Here is a 16,473-nt window from a genome sequence, read left to right on the forward strand (position 1 = left end):
CTCCACTGTCGTGTGGTGTCCCACAGGGCTCAGTTCTAGGCCCTCTTCTCTTCTTGTTGTACCTCCTTCCTCTTGGTTCTGTTTTTAAGAAATATGGGATTGCTTTTCATTGTTATGCGGATGACACACAGATTTACGTACCATTGAAGAAAGCAGACTCCACCTCTCTTCGGTCTCTGTTCTTATGTCTGGAAGATTTGAAGGCCTGGATGGCTTTAAATTTCTTGAAACTTAATGAAGATAAGACAGAGGTAGTGATTTTTGGCAGTTCCAATGAAGACTCTCTGTCCGATGCTTGCTCCTTGGCTCAGTATGTCAAGCCGGTTGTTACAAATTTAGGGGTCAAGATGGATGCTGGTCTTAAGCTGGAAGCTCACAGAGCTGTTGTAAAATCCAGCTTTTTTCACTTAAAGGTTGGGTAGGGTATCTTTTTCTGGAATTTTTTTTTACATGTTGCTTGAAATACTCTTCACACCCCCATTGCAACCAATTAATTAAAAGTTTTGACATTAATATGAAAAGTTTTAGTGGCCTCTAGAACGTACAATCTAGGAAAAACAGTATCCAATCATTGTGAACGGACCGTTCACAATGATTGGATTCTGATGCGTCTATCAAACTGCAATCTGCTCCTCCCTCCCCCTCCCCTTCCTTCCCCCTGTGCGCGTACCCTGCTCCGTGAACGAATTACGCGTCCAGAAGCGGCAGGAAGCTAAACTAGAGCCAGCTTGGCTAGCACCTAGCATTATTAAACGTATAGTTTTAGTATAGCATATACTAAATACTAAATACTAAATACGGCAGCGATCGATGCTTGCTGTCAGAACAGCGCTCGTGCACCTTCGTGCTCGTGTGCGTTCATGTACTCTAGAGGCGTGCCTTCGGGGGGAAAGTGAAGAAAAGGGTTGGGACTTTTTACCTGTGTATTTTCAAAATGCAGCTTCGCTGGACTCAAAATCCAGGATCTCCTACCCTACCTTTAAGGCAGCTAGCCAAAGTTAAACCTATTCTTCCTAGACAGCACTTTGAAACAGCAATCCATGCATTTGTGACCTCACGGCTGGATTACTGTAATGCACTATATATAGGCATCAGTGATTCATGCATTTCCCAGCTTCAGAGGGTTCAAAATGCTGCTGCACGACTTTTAACAGGTACACGAAAATTTGACCATATTTCCCGTTTTAGTTTCTTTACACTGGTTGCCAGTATATTTTAGGATTCATTTTTAAAATCCTTTTATTTGCTTTTAAAGCTCTTAATGGCCTTGCCCCTCCCTACCTGTCTGAGCTGATACATTCCTACACACCCTCCCGTTCCCTCAGGTCAGCTGACCAGTTGTTTCTCAGGGTCCCGAAGACAAAGCGCAAGCTCAGAGGGGACCGTGCTTTTTCTGTGGCAGCTCCCAAGCTATGGAATGACCTTCCTTTGGACATAAGACAGGCCTCTTCACTTGTTGTTTTTAAATCTCAACTTAAGACCCATCTTTTTTCTTTGGCTTTTGGCACAATCTGAGATGTTTGGCTTTGTTTTATTGTGTTTACATTTGAATTACTTTAGTACTGCTTTTATATTTGACACTTCTATTTTATGATTGTATTGTATTTTATGATTGTGTATAGCACTTTGGTCCTGTGGGTGTATAAAGTGCTTTATAAATAAAGTTGGTATGGTATGGTATGGTATGTTTCTCGGCTGGCCTGGGAACGCCTCGGGGTCCCCCCAGAAGAGCTGGAGGAAGTGGCCGGGGACAGGGACGTCTGGGTTTCTCTGCTCAAACTGCTGCCCCCGCGACCCGACCCCCGGAGAAGCGGAAGATAATGGATGGATGGATGGGTCATGATCATCTTCACTTCCTTCAGGCAAATTCAGGATGTGAAGGTTGGGTCTGCGAGATCGATCGAATCCCTATCTCTTGCTCCATCAAAGGTAGCATAGAAACTTGGGTTTGATGATTGATGACCAACTAACCTTTAAAGATCATGTTACCTTTCTTGCTCGATCATGCCGCTTTGCATTGCTTTATTATGAGAAAGATCAGGCCATACCTATCCCAACACGAACCCACCCAGCTCCTGGTGCGAGCCATGGTTATCTCCTGCCTTGACTACTGCAACGCTCTCCTAACTGCTCTCCCAGCCTGTGCTGTGAAACCGCTGCAGATGGTCAAGAACACGGCGGCGCGTCTGGTCTTCGGTCAGCCAAATAGAGCAAACGTCACCCCTCTGTTCATTGAGCTCCACTGGCTACCACCTGGCTACCCGCCCGTATCAAATTCAAGTCACTGATGTTAGCCTACAGAGTCCTTCATGGAACGGCTCCCATCTACTTGAATGCTTTTGCAAAGGCTTATGTCACAACTCAGTCACTCCAGTCGTCACAGGATTGTCGTCTAGCGGTGCCTACACCAGGCACAAGACAATCCAAACTCTTCTCTTGTGTCGTTCCACAATGGTGGTATGACCTACCGAGCGCTACCAGAACAGGGGCGTCCCTGAATATCTTCAAGAAACTCTTAAAGACCCAGCTCTTCAACAATTTTTACCTCAATTAAAACAGTTTCAGAGTAATAGTGCTGGTTAAATAAACGTCTTATAACTTGTTACATGGAGAATGGAGATTCCGACCTGGTGTCCCAGCTCTCGTCTCTGGTGCACCGCGACACAAACGCGCCCCGTAATCCGTAATCTCTTGTTTATGACAGATAAAACTACACAAATATACATGTCATAATGTGTGTATGATAATCCATCAATCCACTGATTGATTTCTCGCCATTGTAAACAAATGCACAAGGCCGAGAGGAGGATTAGCAAACAAGAAAAGAGACCAGACTTATAGGATGGATAGATTTATACGCCAAATGACACAATCTATAAATTGACAAAAGTTATATTTTGGTCAATATTATGTGTCGAATCAATTATTTCATATTTTGCATGTCAGTGCTAATTAACTAGCTCAAGCCAACTTTTAATGCTAGTAATTCTAGCGCTAACTTAGTGTTACCAGCATGTCGTTAGCTTGCAAGCTAAAGCAGTAGGTCTGTAAGCCCATGAACTGTATATCATTTTAAATTGTACAATTTTTATTAAATAAATATTGAATATACACGTTGTTGACTTTACCTGTGATGCTTCACCTGAGCGGGCAGCTCCACTCAGTCCACTGCTGTCAGCCATCTTTGGCTTTAGCGCATGCGCGTTTGTAGGAGTCGCGGTTCGACTACTTTTCCCTGTGACCTGCCTGTGACCTACGTGACGTCATTTTAGCACTTTTCTACTCGTACCCACAAACTTGCATTCGTGTTCACAGCGAAGACTTCGTAGTCGTAGAAATTAGAGTTGTAATCACAAGACTTTACACTCAGATTTTAGACTCAGACTCGCATAAAAACAATCCTAACACTCACGTGTATGACAGCAGCATTTTATGTAAAACAATTTTAGCGACATACAAATGTTTAACATTACGATAATATGCGAGTTATGCACACATCTTTTTGATTGCTATTTTACTCCATAGAAACTATAATAAAAAAAGGAATTCCTCCTGTTCTTAAAGGCCTTATACATTTTACATATTATACATATTAAGATCTCGGATTATCAATAAAACATGACGTGTTCCATAACGTCCTCCTTATCTAACAACATCTAAGCCAAAAATAAACTGTGTGAAAAACGAGTCCATCCTTAATGCTTTCCATGGGAATCGAGAGGGTGAGAAGCAGCCAGGTGCTGCCGATCAAATGAACGAGATCATCAGCGAATGTGAGTGTCTCTATAAAGTCTATAAAGCAGAAGTTTTGCCAGTTTGCTGGTCTGGAGCACTCAGGTGTGTGTTTTAACACGATGTCAATGAGGAAAGACGAGGGCTGATGATTTGGGCTTGTTCTGCGGCCACAGGACCATGGACACCATGAGCTCCTCTGTATACCAAAGTATTTTCGAGTCATGAAACAGGGTGTTCTTTCACATGTCTCCACACCCAAAATTTCATGACAAATGTCCCCCAAGTTGCCTTTCTTCAAACCCTAATCAAGGTGATAATTGTAAATCTGACCTATACTCCCTGTAAATATAGTTCTAACTGGATAACCACCTCCTCTTTTGGCTCTAAATATTTGCAATTTCTCACTCATGTGGAGGGCATCGCCTACCAGATAGACGACAAAAATGAATCAGTGTTGCTGACATGCACGTCATCCCGAGGGGTTCACGTGCTTTGCGTCAGCGCAATTTCTATCGGAATCAGAAACTTTGTTGCAACAAAAAAAATAAATAAAAAAATGGGAACAACTACTTGAAGAGGGAAACATGCCAAGTCACACCAGTAGTCAAGGACATAACTGCACAACAGAGTGTCTCCCGTTTGGCTGCACGTTCTGCTGCTTTGGTCACACACTTTACTCTTTATACTCGCTTTTGAATGCAGGTGGGAGGTTAAATCACCGACCAGGAGCAGTGGCCCTGGTTCGATTGTGTGCAATGATTCCCTTTCTGTCTCTCTCTCTCTCTCCAAGTCTCGCCTAAATATGCGCCCGCTTTAGCCTGAAGTCATTGAAGTCAAGATTCTTCTCCTCACATATAAAGCTCTTAATGACCGAGCTCCATCATATCTTAAAGATCTCATTATAAGATATTTTCCTAACAGAGCACTTTGTTCCCAAACTGCAGGTTTACTTGAGGTTCCCAGAGTTTCTAAAAGTAGAATGGCAGGCAGAGCCTTCAGTTATCAGGCCCCTCTCTGTGGAATAAGCTGCCAGTAAATGTCCGGGAAGCAGACACCCTTTCCACTTTTAAGACCAGGCTTAAAACTTTCCTTTTTGATAAAGCTTATAGTTAGGGATGGCTCAGGTGATCCTGAAACATCCCAGAGTTAAGCTGCTATAGGCCCAGGCTGCTGGGGGGCCTCATCTGTCACACCTTCCCTCACTTTACTCTCTTTTTCCCCCCGTTTAATTTCTCAAATGATGTTATATGTGACATTATTGTGGCCATTAACTCATGTTTCCCTGTTCCAACAGATATCCTTTGAATGGTGTTACAGTGGTCTTTCCTTTCCTCCCCCTTTTCTGTCTTCTCAAACCCCAGCTGGTCGAGGCGGATGGCCACCCTTCCTGAGTCTGGTTCTGCCAGAGGTTCCTTCCTGTTAAAAGGGAGTCGTTCCTTTCCACAGTCGCCTCAGGCACGCTCAGGGCGGGAGATTGGACTGAAGACAAGTTTCGGTGCAATCTGTTGGTTTCCTTAGCTAGGAAATTGTTTTTGAATTGGCTATAAATGAATGAATTGGATTATTTTATAAATAATTATAATTACAATGAACTGAATTCCAATTGGCTTGAATTGGACTTTATTATTTAAGTGCCTTGAGATGACATTTGTTGTATTTGGCGCTATATAAATAAAAATGAATTGAATTTTCCACTAACATATAGGTCCTTTTTTTAAAAACACGCCTTCCCCATCATATCACTGATATATATTTCCTTTTAAATGCTGACACCTACTTTTTTCTTCTCCTTTTCAAAATTGTCCCATCCCACTTTCATCTTGGCTCATTAAAAGAATGCAACCCCCCCCCCCCCCCAAACTAAACTAAACATCCGTGTGGGCCCACCCCTCACGCAGGGCATCCCTGCTCTTGGCGATGAGCTGCAGAAGAGCTGCTGATTTGGACTCAGACAAACAGCAGGCTCGGATGCTTTAGTGTTGCGCGCATCGAGAGGGCTCGCGCAGGACGACAAGAAGAAGAAGCCAATCCTCAGCCGCCTCTCCGCGTCACCATGGCTCTCCACACATCAGGCCTGATAATGATGGTCGTCTTCTACCTTATTGCGATGGGAATCGGCATCTGGGCGTCCGTGAAGTCTAAGAGGATGGAGAAAAACGCGCTCGGCGGACAGATGGAAGCGTCTTTCCTGACTCATCGGAGCGTCACGTTGGCTGTGGGGGTCTTCACAATGACTGGTGAGACCGGGTCAACATTCCAAATGCAGCAAGCGAGTGTTTTGAGTGTGTTGTGCGGTCATGGATTATCACGACGAGATTTGTTGTTTGTGTCTGAAGTGAGCACACAGTGAGCGCTGGCTAAACGCGCAGCCCTCCTGGGCGCTTAAATGCATTCATGCGCACAACTCTTGTTGCAGCCACATGGGTCGGGGGTGCCTTCATCATCGGAGTTGCGGAGACTGTGTACGACCCCACAAAGGGATTAATCTGGGCTCTCATTCCTCTCCAGATGTCGTTGTCATTCATCATTGGTAAGACAAACTGATACTTCAACAGATAGATCAACAAAAGTGGCCTGAGTGGAACGAAACTTTTCCAAGACAAATTATCCCTTTTAAAACCTAGTCCAATTTTTTTTCTCTCTCCATCTTTTTTATGGTTGAAATTATTCCTGATAACAAAAATAATCACCTAACTTTTAACGGCGTCATCCATCGGGCAATTCTCAAAGTGAAAGGCTCAAATTGTTACTTCAAGAGCCTGGCAGCAGTGTAAACTGGGAGCAGAGGCCTCGTGTAACATGTGTAAAAACGGGTTTTGGATGTTTTCATTATTTTCTTACATAAACTACCGGAGCCCTGTGAGTAAAGTAAGAGCACGGGGACTACTACTTAGGCCATATGACTCGATCCACCTTAATATCCGACCTAAACAAAATGTAGGACCACACCAAACACAGACCACAAACGTCAAATCTCACATTTTACATATCACTCTGCCAATCTCAATCATCACTCACATTACCTACACGTAAAGTTTATAAATATTTATAAATGTAGAAACAATCAGTTAAATTGTGTGAACTCAAAATAAGGCAATCTGCTGTATGTCCTCACACAAACATAAGTCTCCTCTTATATTCTTCCCTTTCTTCAGATGAAATGTCCTCATTTCAGTTGATCCAGTTTATAAAAAAAAAAAAAAAAAATCTCATCCTAACACTGAAACACAGAAGAGAAAATTAAACAGTCTACTATGAATTCCTGAAAACTGTACCATATGCTTTCATATATGACACACAGAGATTTAATAAACATTCACACTTTTACTTCAACACTGTGAAATATCGAAATTATGAAACCAGCATATCTAACCTTTGCCTTTCAACATACAACAGAAGTCAGTAACATTTTATATATATATATACACACACACACACACCCCGTGCAGAGCGAGCACTCCCCTGCTTCTGAGCAATAAACACCATGAAACAGGCGCGCAGTGATACGAAGGGAGAGAAAATAGCGCCAAGCGATTGTGATGTCTGACTTTTTCCTGGACAACAATTTTGTGATGCAACTGTATTACTCTTTTGAACGCATATTGTATTGAGAAGCAAAACGCTTTATTTTTGTAACCCCAGCCAACTAGCCGGATTACCTTTGTCAACGCCAAAACGAGATCTGGAACTCGGCTCACAGGACACAGCAGGGGGTAAGTCAATGGGCCTCATGCAAGAACATTTTTGTATTTTTAATTCTAAATTTTTCTCACATTTTTCATACGAAGGTTGCGTACGTACACGCCGTCAGATTCAACAAACGCTCTTAACTTGGGAAAAATTGTGCAAACGACCTGCGTAAATGATGAATGCCACCCGTACGTATTTAAGAGCATGTGCACGAGATAGTAAATTTGCATACTCCACGCCCAAAATTATACCATATTAGGAGCTGTGCTACCTCTCTCCTGGAAGTGTTGAGTGTTGATTAATTAGAATGTCATCAAGGCGCAAAAAGAACAACTTTAGGGGCTCTGAGATTGAAGTTCTGCTTTCAGAGATCCAAAAAGGAAAATCTGTCATTTTTAGCAGTGTCAGCAGTGGAATTACGGGACCTGCTAAAGCCAAGAAATGGATAGCAATTACGAGTGCTGTTAATATCACCTGTAGTGTCACCGAAATAAAAGCCATTATTATATGAACTTGTGCACTTTGATGGGGTGGTCCATGAGGGGGGTCTTCTGGCACCACACCTTCGGGTCTGCCTGGGCTGGTTCAGGTAGTGGGAGACCCTCGTTCATGGCAATATTGTGCAAATATGGCATGCCTTCTCTGGGCTACAGAGCAGTTTGCCCCCCCGCTGTATCGAGACACACCCACCTGGCCTTCAGCTCAGTGCGCTCCACGACAGCACGGGTGCTTTGATGCGTATATGTGTCTATTACAGTCTATTGCTACGATTATGTTTGGCAGTCCAGCCACGGCATGAAAGTCCCTCTTAATTTGTACTTGTTGGACAGCGGTGTATGGGAATCTGATGTATCATGGGTAATAAACTGATGAGAGTTTTGATGACCAAGGGGAGCACACAACTCACAGAGGACTGGGACACCCCCGATCTGTCTCCAATCTCCCTCTGAAAGGTTCCAGTGACCAAAGATCCAAGGGTGGTGAGGACCAGGACGTGTGGTGGAATTGGGTTTGATCGGCGTGTTTCTTTCTGGAGTTGTGGCTCTAGCAAGCTGCATATTTGCAGCAGCACAGTCCTTGGCAATCTAAATCGCGATGTCAGCCATTCGTCTGTCTCTGCAGGATATCTACACACTCTCTTCCAAGAACCTGACACGCTAAGGCATCCAAAAGTAGCAAGTCAGACGCTGGTTACACTTCCCATTGACCTTGTTATATACAGATTCAAATTAACCTTCAATTAGTGCATAATTTAAGTCAAACAGAATAATGTCAGCATCATTATGGGGTATAATGTACATATTTATTTATGTTTGCTTCAAAGTAATTAAATATACAATCCATTAGTCAAGCAAACTTGATTGGAATAACAGCGGACTATTTTACGAAACTCCTACGACAGGTCTGGATCACTCGTAATTTCTGTTCGTACCTGAAAGAAAACGTAAAATACGAAAAGATTGGTGAATGCGCAAATTCTCTTAAATCACTCGTACGCTCGACATAAGAACAAATATATGTGTACGAACGGTTCTTGCATGAGGCCCAATGTCCTTTGGACCAAAGTGGGGATGTTTGGTTGTAACGGAGAAAACGAAATGCAGCATATCGGCACAAACGGCTCATCTGTCGAGCACGGCGGCGGAGGGCTGATGATTTGGACTCGTTCTGCAGCCACAGGACCCAGACACCTCGTGGTCATCGAGTCCGCCGCGAACTCCTCTGTATATTAAAGTATTTTCGAGTCAAATTTGAGGCCGTCTGTACCAACAGCTAAAGCTCGACTGAAACTGGGTCATCAACAGGATGATGATCCCGAACACAGCAGCAAATCTACAGCAGAATGTCTGAAAAAGACGAGAATCGAGGTGCAGCAGTGGTCCAGTCAAAGTCCAGACCTCTACCCGATTGAAACGTCATGGTGGGAACCCCGAAAGAGAGCCGTCAAACAAATGCCCGCAAACTGGAGCAACGTAAAGTCGGGACGACCAAAACTCCTCCACAGTGATGTGAGAAACGTCCTACAGGAACGGATTACTTCAAGTCGTTGCTGCTAAAAGTGGCTGCTGAATCCTACGGTGGACTTCATTTTTCCACACACTGCTTCTGCATTTTCACTTCATTTGTTGTCAGTTTTGGGAACATTGCTCACATTTAAATTTTACGAATCTCCTACGACAAGTTTGGATCACTCGTAATTTCTGTTCGTACCTGAAAGAAAACGTAAAATACGAAAAGATTGGTGAATGCGCAAATTCTCTTAAATCACTCGTACGCACGGTTTAAGAACAAATCTGTGCGTACGAACGGTTCTTGCATGAGGCCCAATGTTCATAAACGATATTGCTAGTATATGTCATACAGCTTCTGTCACAACGGGTGTGTAGGCAGGACACGGATGCGGACTCAGAGATGTAAAAAGCAAACGTGGTTTTCTTTTTTAGCTTAAGGCAAAACAAAAGGCGCGGCTAAGCCGAATAACAAAAAACTTAAACTGTGGAACAAGAACATGAACATGACAAAAGAAAAACAAAAGACTTGGCATAACGTGAAAAACACTTAACTTTGAGTGAAGATGTAGCGTGGCATGAGGGGTGGAAATCAGGTAAGGATATCACTATGAGACAGGGGAGCCTGGAAACTAAATGGGGAACTGGGAGTGATTGGTGACTGGGTGCAGCTGGTGACAATAACAAACAGGTGACATGAGTGACAACTAATGAGCTAACAGGAACTGTGGGGAAGGTGATGGTAAACTAAATACAAGACATGGCTAAAACATGAACTCAAAAACCAAAACATAAACAGCCTAAAACATGATAAAACATAACTAAAAACATGGGAAAAATCCCATGGGCGTGACAGCTTCATGTCAAAAGAGGAGAACTATCCCTTTAAAGGAGAGAACCACTGCTGGCAAATAGTGATCCCATTCAACACAGTGTTGATGAATGAGTTTAGCCAACTGTTGTTTTAAGAGTTTGGTTAAATCTCTCTACCATTCCATTTCCACAGAGGTGGTATGGAGATGTCCTTTTCTTTTTGATGTTTACTCTGACATATTGTTTTAATAATCTGAGATTCATAACATCTTCCCTGATCTGAAAAAAAGTTCTTCTGGTACTCCATGTTCAGGAATGTATCTCTCCCAACATAGTTGTGCTACTGTAGCAGCTGTCTGATCTGACAAAGAAAAAAGCATTGACACACTTTGTAAAATGATCTTGAACTACAAGCACATCCCTATGTCCCTGTGAGGTGACTGGGAGCTCAGTAACATATGTGCATGCAAACTGGAATGGTCTTTCTGCTTGTATGGATTGCAGGGGAGCTCTGTGTTGTGGTAAAGGTTTTCTATAAGCTTCAACATGTATGACATCTATCACAAAAATGATCAATATCAGACCTCATGTTTGGCCAATAGCACATAGTTAGGGCTTTTTGTGAAAGCGCGATCAGCGCTGTAATGACCTGAGCAGGGATTTCCATGGAGAATGCTCATAGTCTCTGTGGTTAGTGAAGAGGGAATCAGTACTTGGTACACAACTGGCATTCCTGGCGCAATGTGTGCCCTTCGACAGAGTAAGTCATTACTCAGTACAAGTTTGGGGAATAGTCACCGGAGTCTTCTCAGAAATTTTCCCTTTACGTGTCCAAGGTATGGTCGTTTGTTATTCTGTACCCATGTGTACACTTCAGAGAGAAAGAGGTCAGAAGGTGTCTTTGAGTTGAGAGTGTGTGTTGCAACATTTCCACACCTGTGCTTGTCACCTGAACGACTGCGGTGTCTTTTTCTGAAGAGCAAACCTGAGCTGTTGTGCTGGAGACTGAAGAAGGCTACGCAGGAAGATTGTGCAACGGTGGAACTGGGGGAGAAGTTTCTACTTTAACAGGAGAAGAGCGATCATCCTGGGAGGGAGGGGCCGTTTCCTCTGGAACCACTGGGTCCTTTCGTGAGAGGGGAATCCGAGACATTGCATCAGCGTTTGTGTTTCTTTCCTTCTTTGTGTTTTATTGTCCATTGATAAGGATCCAACTCCCAAGCCCAACAACCTCGTCGTCCTGTCGGGTCATGTGTAACATCCAGTTTGCGTAAACTGAGGAGTGGACGATGATCAGTAATGATTGTAAATGGATTCCAACCCAAGTAGTGTCTGACAGACCAGACACTGGCCCAAAGTTCTTTGTCATGTGTGGACCATTTCTTCTCCGTGCGGGTCAGAACATGACTTGCATATGCTACAACCAGTTCTTTTCCGTTTTGAAACTGAGAGAGCACTGAGCCAATAGCATAGTTATGTGGCTTCGTTGTTATCCCGAAGATTTAATGTCCACTAGAGTCCGTTGCACTCCTCCAGCACACTGACTCGCTAGCTTGGCGTTAGTTTGAGGCAGGCTGCCACCAGTTTAAGACCGATAGTTTATGTAAGACAATAATAAAAACATTCAAAGCCTGGAGGGCTGTGGGTAAAGTAAGAGCACGGGGACAGTTTAGGCCACATAACTCAATCCACTTTAATCTACAAAACGTAGGACCACACACATCGAATCTCACATTTTACACTCCGCCCATCTCAATCATCACTCACATTACCTGCACGTAAAGTGCGCCATGTTATATAGTTCCAGAGGACACTTAAGCAGCAGAAAAAAATATTTATAAACGTAGAAACAATTAGTTAAATTATGTGGACTCAAAATAAGGCAATCCGCTGAATATGCCCTCACAAAAATAAATATCCTCCTACACATGTAACAGGCTTCTGTTACATGTGTAAGAGGATATATCAGAGGATATTCGTTCAAGGATAACTCGAAATTTTGGGAGTTGATAAGAGACCCAAGGCATTTTCCCATTTGGATTAAAGCAATGGTGAAGTCATGTAAGCACCAAAGTGGGAATTTTCTGTTGAACCCTGCCCTGTCTTTCAAAGGTGGTCTTTTCTTTGCCCAGCCGATGCGAGAAAAAAATTATATCACCATGATGGATCCGTTTCAGAGGAAGTATGGGAAAACACTGACCGGGCTCCTTGCCATCATTGCATTCGTCAGTGAACTGATGTGGGTCCCCGTCACACTGATTTCTTAGGGTAACTCATCGCGCATCGCCTCTCCTGACGTGCCACATGAATGTTAATGAAAGCAAACTACCTGTGAAGGGGTGCACATTAAGGACGAGCACGCGTGTGTGTCCATCAAGGTGTCACCGTTTCCATCTTTTCCGACCTGCCATTGAGCCTTTGCATCTGGATCTCTGCGGCTGTGGCCATCATCTACACGGTTCTCGGAGGGCTCCATTCGGTTGCTTTTACAGACGTCATCCAGTTGTCTCTGGTGTTTTTCAGCTTGGTGAGTTCAGTGCAGCCAAACACAAACAAGGCAGCTTTCCCAACAAAGCAGAGGAAACTGTTTTAGCAATGTCATGGTGTGCGCGCAATTAAAGGGACAGTTCGCCTCTTTTGACATGAAGCTGTATGACATCCCGTACTAGCAATATCGTTTATGAACATCGACTTACCTCCTGCTGCGTCCTGTGAGCCGAGTTTCAGCCTCATTTTGGCGTTGACAAAGGTAGTCCGGCTAGTTGGCTGGGGTTTAAAAATTAAAGCGTTTTGCTTCTCAAAACAATATGCGTTCAAAAGAGTAATACTTTTGCATCACAAAATCGCTGTCCAGGAAAAAGTCAGACCTCACAATCACTTGGCGCCATTTTCTCTCCCTTCGTATCACTGCGTGCTGTCTAGACCGTGCAGACCGAGCAGTAAACACCGTAACAGGCGCGGCTGTCGGCAGCACGCAGTGATGATAAATGATATTGCTAGTATGGGATGTCATACAGCTTCATGTCAAAAGAGGCAAACTATCCCTTTTAAGGCTCTTTTTGAAGACTTTGCTGCATGCCCTTTCTGTTTTGTAGTGGCTGTGTGCTCCCTTCGTTCTGGCAAGCCATGTTTATGCCGACTTCAGTCAGACGGCATTCAACCACACGCACCAGGAGCCCTGGCTCGGCCGCCTCGAACCCGACGACGTGTGGACATGGATCGATAATTTCCTTGCAATGGTAAGACGTCATGGGAAAAAAAGGGAGAGGTTTTTAAAGTGGCTTCTGCTCCGAAAGCGCCACCTGCACGATAAAATGTAGACCGATTTGTCCTTCGTAAGCCTGTGGGACTTGTAGTGCGATGGGAACTTTTTGGTTTTTGAATAAACCTTTATCTGTTTCCCCCAGAGTGTTGGAAATTTGGCATTTCAGGACTTCCATCAAAGGACCCTTTCCTCCACCTCCACTTTCACAGCCAGAATGATATGTTTCATAGCAGCGGGTGTCGTCATCGTTCTGGGGATCCCTCCTGTGCTGATTGGTGCCGTCGCCGCCTCGACGGGTATTCTTGACACACTTGGCTGGGGGATGGGAGATGTTTTGAGCGAACGATGAAAGACTTTTCTTGCTTAAAGGTTCTTTGCTTGTTACCTTGGCCCACAGTTTCCTGCTTTTGTTTCAGATTGGAATCTGACCTCGTATGGGTCGCCTTCCCCGTTCGAGCGCGGAGAGGCAGCTATGGTGTTATAGAATATGGATAGGGTGCAGGCTTCTGGAGAGCACTTACGTTAAAAAAAAAAAAAAAAAAAAAATCTATATAATTTTCATACCTTTTTGTTTGTCTTTAGGCATCTGACAGAGAGCTGCAGTGGGTGATTCGCATCTGCATACTGGTTGTAGGTGTTGTTGGGACATCCCTCACCTACCTGGACAGCAGAGTCTTGGCTTTCTGGATCCTCAGCTCGGACCTGACCTACACCATAATGCTCCCGCAGCTGATCTGCGTGCTCTTCATCAGGGTTTCAAATGGCTACGGGGCGACGGCAGGCTATGTTGTCGCTTTTGGGATGAGGGTGCTGTGTGGAGAGCCGGTGTTCAGTCTTCCGGCAATCCTGCGGTTCCCCGGTTACACTTTGGAGGACGGCATTTACGTTCAGCACTGGCCTTTCAAGACCACCTGCATGCTGTCTTCTCTGGGGTCCATTGTGATATTCTCATTCGTAGCTTCCATCTTGTTTAACAAGGGGCTCCTCCCTGAGAGGTGGGACGTCTTCGGGGTGAAAGCTCAAGAGGCATCGGCTCCACCAGATGGCGAGAGAGAGGCTGATGTCGAAACCGATAAACTTGCCTCCGAGCTGATGTTGGACACGAAATGCTAAGTCATTTTCTTTGCTTTAGCATTTTCTGCGTTACTTCTACCGTAACATTTTACTGTGTAAAACAAAGTGAGTGAGTGTGAAGGAGGTCTAGTCTTCTTTAATGTTGTCCTGAGGTGTAAAAATGTGAGTGTTAGAATATAAGAAAAGAAGTACTGTGTGCAAGATTGTTTCACGGTGTTCGAAGATTAAGGGGGAGGCTTCCTGTTATCTTATTAGTTTAACCTTAGACCCTGAAGAAGGCCTCCTGTCTTTCCTAGTTCTATCTTCCGTGTGAACCTTGATTTACTAAACAAAGAAGTCTTATATGACGTTATATTTTAACTACACTGTGCACATCTAACAAAGACAGTGATCGGAGGGAACTAAATGAATTTCTTATAACCAATATAACGTGGCTAATGACATTGTAATAGAAAGCATAAATAGCAGAAGTATCATTTTAGAACCCTGACAATGCTGTGTAGGCTTTGTGATATGTTGCACAGACTTGTCTCCTTGCTGCAAGATTAAACCTTTGTGTTAACCGACTCCACCGACTTTTCTTAACAACTCGGATCTCGACGTCCTTTCTGCCATCTGGGGTCGGAGCTGAGTCGGAGAAGCAAAAAAAGATGCTCAGTTATCTGCAGAAAACCTACTTACTTTTTTTTTTTTTTTTGGATTTTGAATTTTGTACAGAAAGAAATAAAGGAAAAACAAAAACAAACATACAACATACTCATGGGTGTAACAGTATAGGGTCGCAGTTACTTCCCTCCAATATGGTTGAATTCTTTGACAAGCCCAAAAGACATGAAAATGATTAGCCATAGCGACTCCACATTGTCTCCAACAAAGCCTCGGACTCTGAGAGCCTGATTGCAAAGCTGTTATTTTAGGAGTGATAAAAAACCTCACAACTTTCTTCCAACCAAACTCTCTTAATGATCTTGAGTTTGCAGTGGTTGCTTGTGTCTCACATATCTCCATCCAAGACTCATCTGATATTTCTGTACCAGACTTCTTTTCCCATTTTTGCTTGATGGATAATGTAGAGTGATTTTTGGAGGTTTGCATACTTTCATATATTCGTGAGATCAGTTTTTTAATGTTGTTTTTTTCATATGCTTCATGGAATATAGAGATCAGGTTATATTCTTTCCCCGTTTTGATTTGGGATATTTTATTAAAGTAGTCTCTGGCTTGTAGGTATCTAAAGAAAAATCTCATTTTTCCAATCCAAATGAGTCAGAAATTGCCTTGTAACTCTGAAATTTACTGTTTGAAGTGAGTGAACAAAAGGATGTGATGCCTCTCCTAATCCACTGTTTAAAGCTCCCGTCCAGTCTTGCAGGTTCAAATTCTGGATCATATGCTACCCAATTCAAGACCCTGGCCTGTTTCTCTAGCTGCAATTTCCTCAACACCTTAAACCACAGTTTAACCGAGAATAGGGTCCATTGATTCAAGTTGTTATAATTCTTTTCTGCTTGGCTTTTGTTTCCTAATATTGATTGTATTGGAATATCTGTCTGTGTAATTTCCAAAGACTTCCATTTAGATTCATAATTTGGTGTACACCAGTATACTAAGGGTTTCAATTGTGCAGGATGATAATAGTCCTGTAAGCATGGTAGAGCTCTTCCTCCCCTCTCCTTCTTCAATTGCAGTGTCTTGAACCGTACCCTCGGTCTTTTACCGTTCCAAATAAACCTTGTAATCCACCCGTCCCATTCATCAAATTGTTTGGGTGGTATCTCCAGGGGTAAGGACTGGAAGAGATAAAGAAATCGTGGCAACACATTCATTTTGATTATTTCTATTCTATTGCTCATATCCAGCGGGAGCATCGTCCATCTAGAGATGTCT

The 16,473-nt window shown here is 43.4% G+C and overlaps 1 pseudogene; it reads left to right on the forward strand.

Moving 5' to 3' along the window:
• The first annotated feature begins 5,620 nt into the window (after positions 1 to 5,620).
• Positions 5,621 to 15,071, forward strand: LOC142391338 (high affinity choline transporter 1-like; annotated as a pseudogene).
• Positions 15,072 to 16,473: the final 1,402 nt, after the last annotated feature.

The sequence above is a fragment of the Odontesthes bonariensis genome, chromosome 11 (assembly GCF_027942865.1).
Source record: "Odontesthes bonariensis isolate fOdoBon6 chromosome 11, fOdoBon6.hap1, whole genome shotgun sequence".
In the NCBI taxonomy this organism is placed as follows: Eukaryota; Metazoa; Chordata; class Actinopteri; order Atheriniformes; family Atherinopsidae; genus Odontesthes; species Odontesthes bonariensis.